The following is a 13509-nucleotide window of genomic DNA, read 5'->3' as shown; positions in this document are numbered from 1 at the left end:
GATGGAGACCAAACCAAGGTAAAAAGTGGATGGATTCTGGGCCCACCTGGAAAGTAGAACTGATGCTATTTCTTAACAGATCCTTCGTGATATACTGAGTGTGCATAAAGAGATGCACACTTTCTTGCTACTTCTGCTGTTATCAGACATATGCACATTCACACACGCACATACACAAATACATACATACATGAACGCCAATATGCATGCATACATTTATACACACATATCATGTGCACACATCATGTTTAGACATATAAAATTCAAATACAGGAGTTCCCGTTGTGGCGCAGTGGTTAACGAATCCGACTAGGAACCATGAGGTTGCGGGTTCGGTCCCTGGCCTTGCTCAGTGGGTTAACGATCCGGCATTGCCGTGAGCTGTGGTGTAGGTTGCAGACGCGGCTCGGATCCTGCGTTGCTGTGGCTCTGGCATAGGCCGGTGGCTACAGCTCCGATTCAACCCCTAGCCTGGGAACCTCCATATGCCGCGGAAGCGGCCCAAAGAAATAGCAAAAAAAAAGACAAAAAACAAAAAAAACAAAAATACAAATACAAATGCACTTATATATGCATGCACATACACACAAACATATACATACATCTACACACATGTACACACAACATACATGCATATACAAAGATAGAGACAGGGAGGTGCCGGTATATCCACACACATCTTTTCTCTTTTAGAAGGAAAAATGATGGTCATAGCCTTTAGGGGAGGCAGAGAAGCAGTGGGGTGGAGTGGGGTTTTCTATTTTCAAATCTGCACTGCTCGAAGGTCTAACACTGTGTATACCTTATTTTTAAATGTCCACAGGGGCTATTTTGGCAGTGGGTCAATGGGTCGTTTCTTGTTTTCTTCTTTATATGGATCCTTATTAAATAAAAACCAAACCAGCACGACCTAAAAATAAAATGTGTTGGAAGCCAAGACCACATTATTGGCTGCAGCTGCAGTGATTCGCTTTTCTTCTTTTCCTTCCTTTTTCTGCAGGTCCAATTGCTCCTGTAAACCTGTCACTGAATAAAAATACTTGCAGCCTTAGCTAAATAGCCCGGCCCGGGCACGTCCTTGCCTGTGAAATTGTTTACCCTGACAGCTGCCACCTCTCACATTCCTCAGGCTCCAGGAAATGACAAGAGCATCTGCTAAGGATTTACTCAGGCCTGTGACATAAGAGCCCCCTAACAACAAATAACTGTAACGAGTTTGCACACAAGGGTTTGCTATTGTAGATAGCTTCATGCTGGCAAATTTAGGGTATTTCCCTTGGGACTTTCTCATTTGTGGTAAGAAATGAGAAATTTCACAATTTCGTTCAGGAAAAAGAAAAGAGAAGAAAAGGAAATTCGCCCACTGCACCACACTGAATCCTTCTGGATCTGTGTAACCAAGATTAGAAATGACGAGAGTTTCATAATTCTGTTCTGAAACTAAAAAAAAAAAAAAATTCCCATTGCACCACTTTGAATCCTTCTGGATCTGTGTAACCGAGATTAGAACTGGCAGCTGTTTAAAAACTGATACCAAGTCGCACAAGCTGGGGCCTTGCTGAAAAGAAAGTTGACAGCAGCTCATTTAACAACCATTAAACTGTTTGAGAAAAATACAATAACGAAAAGATTTTGTAAAGAGAGGAGAAAAAAGAACACATCAACGGAATGATTTCAAATATATGCATTCAGTTTGTCAGTTTTGTAGACTGTCTTTATGACTCTTTGATCATGTACAAGCTTTAGCATTCAAATGTATCAAGCCTGCCCCAATAGCATCTGAGTTTTGTTTTTCCACTTAGAAAAATATTTCCCCAGCTTCTAAGTGCATATATTAATTCCCCCATTTTTTGGCATGCTTGATGGCTTCGAGGTTTGCATTTAAATGTTGGCTCTATCTGGATTTTAGCAAAAGGAATGAAGAAATCCAGTGTTTATCCCCTCACTCTCCAAAGAAAGACATCTTGGTCCTTATCTTGCCCAATAAGATGGATCACTGCCTTCATCAAAGCCGAAAATCTGCAGGCACCAAACTGTTAGAAACGTTATCCATTGTAATGACAGGGCTCACTCTTGCCACCACCACATACCATGCTGCTTCTTCCAGGTTTCTCCACTATGCTCGTATGGTAACAATGTTTCACCAGTCCATCTTGCCCACCTATGTTCAGTTCCAGAAGGTGGACAAACAGGTAATGGGGAATTTTCATTTTAGCATTAAGTTACACAGAATCTCAGCTATTCACATTGCTTAGTCTGAATGTCCATGTCACAGGGAGGCCCCTGAGTCCCCCATAGCACGTGATCACACCTCGGGTGTTAAACACATTCCCTGCCTTTTACAGAACTATTATTACTCAGGAATGGGAGCTTTCTCCACGACAGCCATGCCCGAGGTTTACTTGTCACTGAGGTGAGCGTGACAAGGCATGTGCTTTGCAGAAAGAGTTGGTGGAGTTTGTCAGGCAGAGACATGCCCAGACCAAAAATGTTTAAAAATTAACCAGTGTCCACAGGAACACACCTTCCGAAACAAAGACGCTTTATAAGAAGCGCAAATGTTTGCTCAGAAAAGGCAGGAAACGCTGCCAAGAACCGTAGAAAAATCTCGTTGACTTAGCAGTATCCGTGAATGTGATTTGGGGTGATCTTACTTTCTTTTTTTTAAGTTTAGTGTTGCTTTTTAATGCAAAGAAATACAGAGAAAATGTGCAATATCTTTCTTTCTCACCACATCAGCATTCTCAAGTGTGAGAGTTACAGAGAGGGATGGACGGTAATAAAACTCCCCACCCGCCCACCTTCTACTCAATTTTCCACTTCAGGAGCCATCTGTTTTCAAAGTTTGTTGTTTTTCCTTCCAGGAAAAAAAAAATTGATGCACATACTCCTGTTCATAACCACATGACATTTTTCATTTCTATGAAGGTGATCCCATGTGCCCTCCTGCATCTTGGTATTTTTCACTTAAAATATCTTCCAAGCTGTTCTGCCATCAGCAATAGACATCTAAGCATTTTTAACAATATCTATTGGACGCCTCATCCTCCCAGGGCTTATTTTATCAGTTCCATATTGACAGACGTTCGGCCGACTTCATCTTCCACTCTTACAAATTCTCCCCTTTAAAACCTCTTAGGTTACTATGGCGCATGTTTGACGCCATGCTGCGCAAGAAAACAGCAGCAGGATCCCTGGGACCCAAAGCAAAATTCTTTTTGAAAATTGGACATCAAATGCCAAATGGTCTTTGGACCAGATCACACTCCCGATAACAGTGAGTGACACTGTTTCATCACGCCCCGGCCAGCACTCGCTATTGCACAACTTTTAGAACTTTTGCCCATCAGATAGGTGGAAAATGGTATCTCACAGTTGATTTCTAGGCTCTCGGCTCTATTCTATTGATCTAGAAGCCCATCCTTACCTTGCGACTATGTCTGCTGAGCTTCTCTTTAATTAAATGTGATGTTGAGCATCTTTTTATGTGTTTACTAGCTGTGGATGCTTGTTTTTCAGGAAAATTCCAATTCATGTCACTTGACCTTTTTTCTCAGGAGTTAATCCTCTTTCTCTTGATTATTTACATGAGCTTTTTGTAAAGGGAGGTATGAAATCTCTATTTTTCCAGTTTGTCACTAGCTTTGACTTTGTTATTTTTTCCTCATATGAAAAAAAATTAACTTTTCTGTTCGTCACAGTGGTTAAGAAGCCGGTTTTCCTCGGTGGTTTCAGGTGTGTGAGACTGGAACCCTTTGCTGGGTCCCAGCTGTGTGAGGGTAACCAGATCTTTGCACTTTGCAAGCCCAGTGGGCTTTGAAAAGCTTCCTCTCCTCCAAGATGATCAATGATCCACTCATCTTTCCCTCCCCGACCCTTACAATTTCATATTATAAAATTTTGACCTGTCTGGAATTTATTTTGATGTAAGAAGTGGGCTCTGTTTCCCCAAACAGTAAGCCTTGTAGTCCCAAGACCCCTTTCTGAATAATTCATCTGTCCCACATTGATCTGAAGCCCCATCTATATTGTAAACACTCTTCATATATTTAGGGCGCCCTGCTTCTCCATTTCTTCAGTCTCTACTGAACTGTTTTAATTATTATAGGCTCATCATACAGCTTAATATTTATCAGAGCCAATCCTGCATTACTGACTTATCTCTCTGTCTTTTGGTTCTTTATTTCAGATGCTTCCTTCTCTAGGCTCATATATTGATAGTTTTAAAAACTGCTCAGCTTGCACTCATAGGAAACGCTTCGGTTAAGCATGTGCAGAATCATGGAAAAGCAGTGGTCAGAGAATTTCACATCATGGGTTTGCTCTTGAAACTTCTGGAAGTGCTCACGCTTTTTATCGAAGTGTGAAAGTCACAGGAGAACACCCAGAACTCACCTGGGGCATGAAAGTGGACTATAATCGCTGACCTTAGCTACTCGTTTGCGGTTGTTCCAGGACATTCCCACTGAGCCAGGTGCCCCAAGGCTTTGCTTTACTTGAGCATGACCAGCCTTGTACTCTCTGTAAGTCCTCTTGCTTTCCCAGTTTTGCAAGAATGGAAGAGCCCAGGCTGGAATTTAAAAAATTGACCCTTGGGGAACTAAAAGCTTTCCAACCAAAAACATGTTTATTACAAAACTCAAATACACATCTAAAGACGACAGTAAAAACTTTCTTCCAAGATATGAGGCAGAGCTGGTTTCCCAGGCAGTGAGAGGTAATGTGGTTTCCACATCTAACATGAGCGTTTGGTCTTATGGTTTATTTAATGCGGAGGAAAATATAAAGAAGAACCTCCAAGGAGGAAAGAATATAAAATGGGAAAAAGACAGTCTCCTCAGCAAGTGGTGCTGGGAAAACTGGACAGCTGCATGTAAATCAATGAAACTAGAACACTCCCTCACATCATGCCCAAAAATAAACTCAAAATTGCTTAAAGACTTATTAAACATAGACACCATAAAACTCCTAGAAGAGAACACAGGCAAAACATTCTCTGACATCAACTGTACAAATGTTTTCTTAGGTCATTGCCCCAAGGCAATATAAATAAAACCAAAAATAAACCAGCGGGACCTAATCAAACGTACAAGCTTTTGCACAGCAAAGGAAACCATAAAAAAAAAAAAAGACAATCTACCAAATGGAAAAAAATACTTTCAAATGATCAACCAACAAGAGCTTAATCTCTAAAATAAACAAACATCTCATACGACTCAACAGTAAAAAAACAAACAACCCAATTGAAAAATGGGCAGAAGAACTAGATAGATATTTATCCAAAGGAGACATATGCTTGCCCAACAGGCACATGAAAAATGCTCAACATCATTAATTCTTATAGAAATGCAAATCAAAACTACAATGAGGTACCACCTAATACCAATCAGAATGGCTGTCATTAGTAAGTTAACCAATAAATGCTGGAGAGGGTGTGGAGAAAAGGGAACCCTCCCACACTGTTGGTAGGAATGTAAACTGGTACAACTACTATAGAAAACAGTACGGAGGTGGCTCAGAAAACTAAACATAGAACTACCATAAGATGCAGCAATCCCACTCCTGGGCATATATCCAGACAAACTTTCATTCAAAAAGATACATGCACCCCTATGTTCATTGCAGCACTGTATACAATAGCCAAGACATGGAAACAACCTAAATGTCCAGCAACAGATGAATGGATTAAGAAGATGTGGTACATACACACAATGGAATATTACTCAGCCATAAAAAAGAACAAAATAATGCCATTTGCAGCAACATGGATGGAACTAGAGCTTCTCATACTAAGTCAAGTAAGTTAGAAAGAGAAAGACAAATACCATATGTCACTTATATGTGAAATCTAAAGTATGGCACAAATGGGAGTTCCCATTGTGGTACAGCAGAAACAAATCTGACTAGAATCCATGAATATGTGGGTTCGATCTCTAGACTCACTCAGTGGGTCGGGGATTTGGCATTGCTGTGAGCTATGGTGTAGGCCGGCAGCTGTAGCTCCAATTCAGTCCCTGGTCTGGGAATTTCCATATGCCACAGATGTGGCCCTAAAAGCAAAAAACTAAAAACTAAAAATAAAAAATGGCACAAATGAACCTATCTACAGAACAGAAATAAACTCATGGACCTAGAGAACAGACTTGTGGTTGTCAGGAGGGAAGAGGAGGGAGTGGGTTGGACTGGGAGTTTGGGGTTAGTAGATGCAAACTATTGCATTTGGAGTGGATAAGCAATGAGGTCCTGCTGGATAGCACAGAGAACTATAGCCAATCATTTGTAATTGAACATGATGGAAGATAATATGAGAAAAAGAATGCATAGAGATATATCACTGGGTTACTTTGCTGTACAGAGGAAATTGACAGAACACTGTAAATCAACTATAATAAAAAAAACTTTAAAAAATGAAAATTTAAAAAATAAAGAACCTTCAAAAAATATATATATATATATATATTTTTTTTGCCTTCTCTAGGGCCATTTCCTGTGGCATATGGAGGTTCCCAGGCTAGGGGTCTAATCAGAGCTGTAGCCACCAGCCTACGCCAGAGCCACAGTAATACCAGATCCGAGCTGCATCTGCAACCTACACCACAGCTCACGGCAACGCCAGATCCTTAACCCATTGAGCGATGCCAGGGATCGAACCCGCAACCTCATGGTTCCTAGTCGGATTTGTTAACCACTGTGCCACGACAGGAGCTCCAAAAGATTTTTCAAAGAAAAAAAATGGGGGGGACCTCCATTGTACCCCTCCCCCCAAGAGATTCATATGCTAGATTTTTTTACTACTTAAAAAAACTGCACTGAAATTCACATAACATAAAATTAACCATTTTGAAGTGTACAATTCAGCATTCAATAAACACAATGTAATGCAACCACCACCTCTATTTTTCCCAAAACATTTTCATCACCCCCAAAATGTAAGCCATTTCCCCTTGCCCCAGCCCCTGACAACCACTAAGCTACTCTCTGTCCCTACAGATTTCCCAACTCTGGACATTTTATACAAATGGAATCATACAATATGTGGCCTTTTGGGCCTAGTTTTTTTCACTTAGCTTCATGTTTTTGAGGTTCAGCCGCATGTAGCATGAACCAGCGCTTCATTCATTCCCTTTTATGGCGAATACTGACTACTTTAAAAAAGAACCTAGGAGTTCCCTTCATGGCTCAGTGGTCAACAAACCCAACTAGGATCTATGAGGATGCGGGTTCCATCCCTGGGCTTGCTCAATGGGTTAAGGATCCGGCATTGCTGTGAACTGTGGTGTAGGTGGCAGACGCGGCTTGGATCCTGAGTTGCTGTGGCTGGCAGCAACAGCTCCGATTCGACGCCTAGCCTGGGAACCTCCATATGCCACAGCTGCAGCCCTAAAAAGACAAATAATAATAATAAAAGAAACTTTCTATTCAAAATTTCAAGTGTAGGTTGTCAACATACTTGTAATGATTAAAGTTCAAATTTCATATGAGGTTTTTTAGAAAAGATGATCAGAATTACTAATTATTAGAGAAATATAAATTAAAACTACAAGGAAATACCACCTCACACTGGTTAGAATGGCTATCACTAAAAAGTCTACAAATAATAAATGTTGGAGAGGATGTGGAGAAGAGGAAACCCTCCTACACTATTGGTGCGAATGTACATTGGTTGCAGCCACTACGGAGAACAGAATGGAGGTTCCTTAAAAAACTAAAACTAGAGTTAACATAGGATCCAACAGTCCCACTCCTGGGCATATATCTGCAGAAAACTAATTTGAAAAGATACATGCACCCCAATGTTCACAGCAACACTGCTGACAATAGTCAAGACATGGAAGCAACGTAAATGTCTATCAACAGTGGAATGGATAAGGAAGATGTGGTATAGATACACAATGGACTATTATTCAGCCGTAAAAGAATGAAATAATGCCATTTGCAGCAACATGGATAGACCTAGAAATTAACATCCTAAATGAAGTAAGCCAGATGGAGAAAAACGAATATATGATATCACTCATACCTGGAATCTAAAAAAATGATCCAAATGAACTGATTTACAAAAGAGAAACAGACTCAACCATAGAAAACAAACTTATGATTACCAAAAGGGAAAGTGGAAGGAGAGAGAAATTAGGAGTCTGGGATTAACACATGCACGCTACTATATATAAGATAGACACGGAGTTCCCTGGGAGCCTAGCAGTTCAAGGATCGGCATTGTCGTTGCCGTGGCTCTGGTTGCTGCTGTGGTATAGGTTTGAGCCCCGGCCCAGGGAACTTTCACATGCCCACCACGGGGGCGGGCGGGGGGGGGGGGAAAGAGAGCCAAATAAATAAATAAAATTGTAGCTCATTGAAAAATAAAAAAAAAATATAACTGAATCAGTTCAGTTAAAATAGGAATGGGGTTGAGTGTGTTCTTTTCACACACTTATTAGCTGCTTCAATGTCTTTTTTCCAAACTGCCTGTCCCTGCTCTTTGCATATTCTCCTTCCAGGTTTTCTTTTTCTTTTTTTTTGCTTTTTAGGGCTGCACCCATGGCATACCGAGGTTCCCAGGCTAGGGGTCGAATCAGAGCTACAGCTGCTGGCCTACACCACAGCCACAGCTATGCCAGATCTGAGCCGTGTCTGTGACCTACACCACGGCTTACAGCAACACCGGATCCTTAGCCCACAGAGTGAGGCCAGGATCGAACCCGTGTCCTCATGGATCTTAGTCGGGTTTGTTAACCACTGAGCCACGATGGGAACTCCCAGGTTGTCTTTTTCTTCTTATTCTTATCTGCTTTTGGTAAATAAGAAGTCAGCCCGTGTGTGTTACACATGCTGTTAATATTTTCTCCAGTTTGCAGTTTATCTCATTTTTAAATTAAAATGTAGTTGATTTACAATATTATGTTCAGTTATACAATGTGCACTTTATCTTTTTTTTTCACTTCTTTTTCAGTGGCTAAGAACCCAGACTCTATACCTCTAAATGCATTAAAACATACACGTTTATGTGTTCTGTGCATTTTGGGGGGATTACAGGGTAAGCCCTCCTCTGTATATTTTTCCCCAGAAATGTCCCTATCTTCTCTCATGATAACAATTTTTCAATAGCTCATTTTGCAAATCCAGGATACACTTCAATTAAAATGGAGCCAGAAGCTTGAAAGTGAAGTTGCAGGAAATGTGGTCTCATTATGGAACCACTAAGTCTACCTAAAGACGCCTTACTTGGCTCATCAAAACTGCAGAAGTCACAGCAGAAACCCAAACCGTACACCGGGCACCAAGATGATCCCAATGCCATGCAGTCATGCTGAGACCTGCCCCGTATTCTCTGTTTCATGGCCATTAGGACTGGACGAGAGCTAGGACACCACGAACCAGGAGCTTTTACCCGCCTGATGTTTATTTTATTTTATTTTAGTCTTTTTTTTTTGTATTTTCTAGGGCCGCACCCTCGGCGTATGAAGGTTCCCAGGCTAGGGGTCGAATCGGAGCTGTAGCCGCCGGCCTACACCACAGCCACAGCAACGTGGGATCCAAGCCACATCTGTGACCTACACCACAGCTCACGACAACGCTGGATCCTTAACCCACTGAGCGAGGCCAGAGATCGAACCCGAAACCTCATGATTCCTAGTCGGATTCATTAACCACTGAGCCATGACAGGAACTTCCTGCCTGATGTTTAATTGAGTGGGACACATGCACTGTACAGACCCAGGACTCACGGGGCCAATTTTACAGGTCTGGAGGTGCCCTGTGGTGTTAGCACACCTCTCTAATCTTCTCAGCCACATATTTTGTCACAAAAAGTGCAAATCTCTAAGCAGGCATAGACAGAAAAAATTACTGCATTACCTGTGGAGAAATGAATCCACCCTACTACACGGGCTAATGTTTGGGTTGAACCACATATCTGTGCGCTTTTAAGTGTCTGTAGTGTTGTACTTTTTTGTTTTTGGCTGTGCAGGCAGCATGCAGAAGTTCCTCGAACCCAAGCCATAGCAGTGACCTGAGCTTCAGCAGTGACAATGCTGGATCCTTAACCCACTAAGCCACCAGGGAATTCCTGTGGTGGTGTATTTTTTAATGTGAGGAGATAGAAAAAAGTAAATTTTAAAAATGTAGCATAATCCTTCCTACCCCTCAAGTAGCACCACCGAACTGATGAGATTTTATAAAAGTAACACAGGTTCACTGGTGTTCTTTGAAAACAGCTGTAATCGCCAAATATCAATAAAAGCTCCAGAAAGTTGGCACCAATTTAAATAAACAAATATGTTCTATGAAGCTTCCTTTCTCTAATATGATTGCCATGAGGGTACAGACTATATAAGATGATTTGCCCATCAGGTGAAAAATGCTATCTTGCTGTTTTTTGGGTTTGTTTTTTTTTTTGGGGGGGGTGCAATGGCTTGATCTGGAATCTCAGTTCCCAGATCAGGAAGTGAATCCAAGCTACAACAGAGGAAGTGCTGAGCCCTAACTATGAGACTACCAGGGAACTCCCTATCTTGTTTTGATTTATACTGATTGTCGTTTGAGTGCCATAAGCTTACTTTTCCTGTAAGTGATCAGTCATTTGTAGTATCTGCCCAGTGAATTGCCTGTTCATACACTCTGTCCATATTTTCATTAGGTTGTTCATTTTTTGCATATTAACTCGAAGCAGTTCTTACTAAACAACTTACTAAAGAACTTAGTAAGAACCAGTCTTACTAAATCTTTACTATGATATATACTGGAAACATTTTGCGAGTCTATCATTTGTCTTTTTTTTGGGGGGTGTCCAAGATGTGTGGGAGCTGTTCCTGGGCCAGGGACTGAACACGTACCATTGCTGCAATCCAAACCAGAGCTGTGATGTCAGATCCTTAACCCACTGAGTCACCAGGGAACTATTTGTCTTTTTTGTTGTTGCTGTTGTCTTTTTAGGGCCTCCCCCATGGCATATGGAGGTTCCCAGGCTAGGGGTCTAATCGGAGCTGTAGCCACTGGCCTACGCCAGAGCCACAGCAACTCGGGATCCAAGCCGCGTCTGCAACCTACACCACAGCTCATGGCCATGCCGGACCCTTAACCCACTGAGCAAGGCCAGGGATCGAACCCGCAACCTCATGGTTCTTAGTCAGATTCGTTAACCACTGTGCCACGACGGGAACTCCTCCAAGTCTTTTTTTTTTTTTTTTTTTTTTAATAGTAATGTTTGTCATAGGTTGACCTTCAATTTTTATGTTGGCAAATGCATTTTCTTCCTTGGTTTGGCCCCTAGAGTTTGTTTTTATTTTTATTTTTGTAAATTAAAAAAAATGTATTATAGTTGATTTATAATGTTCAGTCAATTTCTGCTGTACAGCAAAGTGACCCAGTCATACATATAAATACATTCTTTTTTTCACATTATCCTCCATCATGTTCCAACACAAGTGATCAGATATAGTTCCTTGGGCTATACAGCACAATCTCACTGCTTACATGCAGTAGTTTGCATCTACTAACCCCAAACTCCCAGTCCCTCCCACTCTCTCCCCCTCCCTCTTGGCCCCTACGGTTTGTATCCTGCTTAGAAAGACCTTTCTTGGAGTTCCCGTCGTGGCACAGTGGAAACAAATCCGACTAGGAACCATGAGGTTGCAGGTTCAATCCCTGGCCTCACTCAGTGGGTTAAGGATCTGGTGTTGCCACAACCTGCCATGAGCTGTGATGTAGGTTGCAGACGCAGCTCGGATCCTGCGTGTCTGTGGCTGTGGTGTAGGCCAGCAGCTGTAGCTCAATTCAACGCCTAGCCTGGGAGCCTCTATATGCCGTGGGTACAGGCCTAAAAAGCAAAGAAAAAGCTTTTCTCATGCCACAAAGATGGACAAATTCACCTGTGCTTTTTCTATAACTTTTATAATTTTAGTTTTTTGCACCTCATTCTTTAATAAATCTGGAATTTTCTTTTATAAAAACTAGATTCCCTTCCCATTGATGCTGCAACACCATCTGTTCAATAATCTCTTTCCCGGAGTTCCCGTCGTGGCGCAGTGGTTAACGAATCCGACTAGGAACCATGAGGTTGCGGGTTCGGTCCCTGCCCTTGCTCAGTGGGTTAACGATCCGGCGTTGCCATGAGTTGTGGTGTAGGTTGCAGATGCGGCTCGGATCTGGCGTTGCTGTGGCTCTGGAGTAGGTCCCGGGCTACAGCTCCAATAGACCCCTACCTAGCCTGGGAATCTCCATATGCCGCGGGAGCGGCCCAAAGAAATAGCAAACAAAACAAAACAAAACAAAACAAAAATAATCTCTTTTCCCACTGATCTGCAAAACCACCAAACAAAATTTCCCAAATCTATGCATGTATTTCTGGATTTGCTCATCTATTCTGCAGCACTGTGACTGTCGATTCGTAATACATCTTAACAGTAGCTTTTTAATAACCCACACGACCCTTCCTCTTTCCTGGTCTTTTCTAGCATTTTCTTGGCTAATCCAGCTGTAAGGATGTTAAAACTGCTCATCCTGCAATTACAGGAAATGGTCAAATTAAACAGATCTTAAGCCTTGGAAGAAGAGTGGGAGATTTTTGTTTGTGTTGACTTTTTTTTTTAATGTTCAGACTTTCGGCAGAGTCTTTTGTTGTTTAAAGTATAGTTGAGTTACAATGTTGTGCCCAAATTCTGCTGCACAGCAAAGTGACTCAGATATACATACATATAAACACATTCTTTTTTTATAGCAGCATTGAATTTTTAACACTACCTAACAACTGCTCACATTTTTCCCATAAACAAAGGGTATCAGGAGAACACCTCAAATTTAAAATAGGCATGAAAGTCATCTATTACACTGGATTATGCTGACAAAGTCTGTCCCAGGCTCCCATAAGTCTCACAGTGAAACTGGAGCAGACGGGCAGCAGATGGGCTGGAGAAGTTTCTGCCACATGGTTGAGCCCCTCTGCTACTACAGGTTGGCAGAAGAGGGTATACCTAGGCTGGCGTTTTGAAATCAAGGCAACACGATGGAAAACTGTATGGCCCTTCCTCAAAAAATTAAAGATAGAATTACCACATGATCCAGTAATTCTACTTCTGGGTATGTACCCATAAGAATTAAAGTGAGAACTCTGAGATGTTTGTACGTCCACACTGACAGCAGCACAATTCGAAGTCGCCAAAAGGTGGAAGCAACCCAAATGTCCATTGATGGATGAATGGATAAACAAGATGTGGCAGACAATACAATGCATATTATTCAGGAAACATATTTTAATCTTCCTTATTACTTTTTTGGGCTATACCCACAGCACACAGAAGTTCCCAGGCTAGTTCCCACCCCACCCCACTGCAGTGACAATGCCAGATCCTTAACTGCTAGGCCACCAGGGAACTCCCCTTCCTTTTTTTTTTTCTTTTTAAGGCCGCACCCACGGCCTATGGACGTAACCAGGATAGGGGTCAAATCGGAGCTGCGTCTGCCAGCCCACACCACAGCCACAGCAACGCCAGATGGGAGCCGAATCTGCGACCT

The sequence above is a fragment of the Phacochoerus africanus genome, chromosome 8 (assembly GCF_016906955.1).
Source record: "Phacochoerus africanus isolate WHEZ1 chromosome 8, ROS_Pafr_v1, whole genome shotgun sequence".
NCBI classification, from domain to species: domain Eukaryota; kingdom Metazoa; phylum Chordata; class Mammalia; order Artiodactyla; family Suidae; genus Phacochoerus; species Phacochoerus africanus.
The sequence above is the reverse complement of the archived record's forward strand: the minus strand, read 5'-3'. Positions refer to the sequence as shown.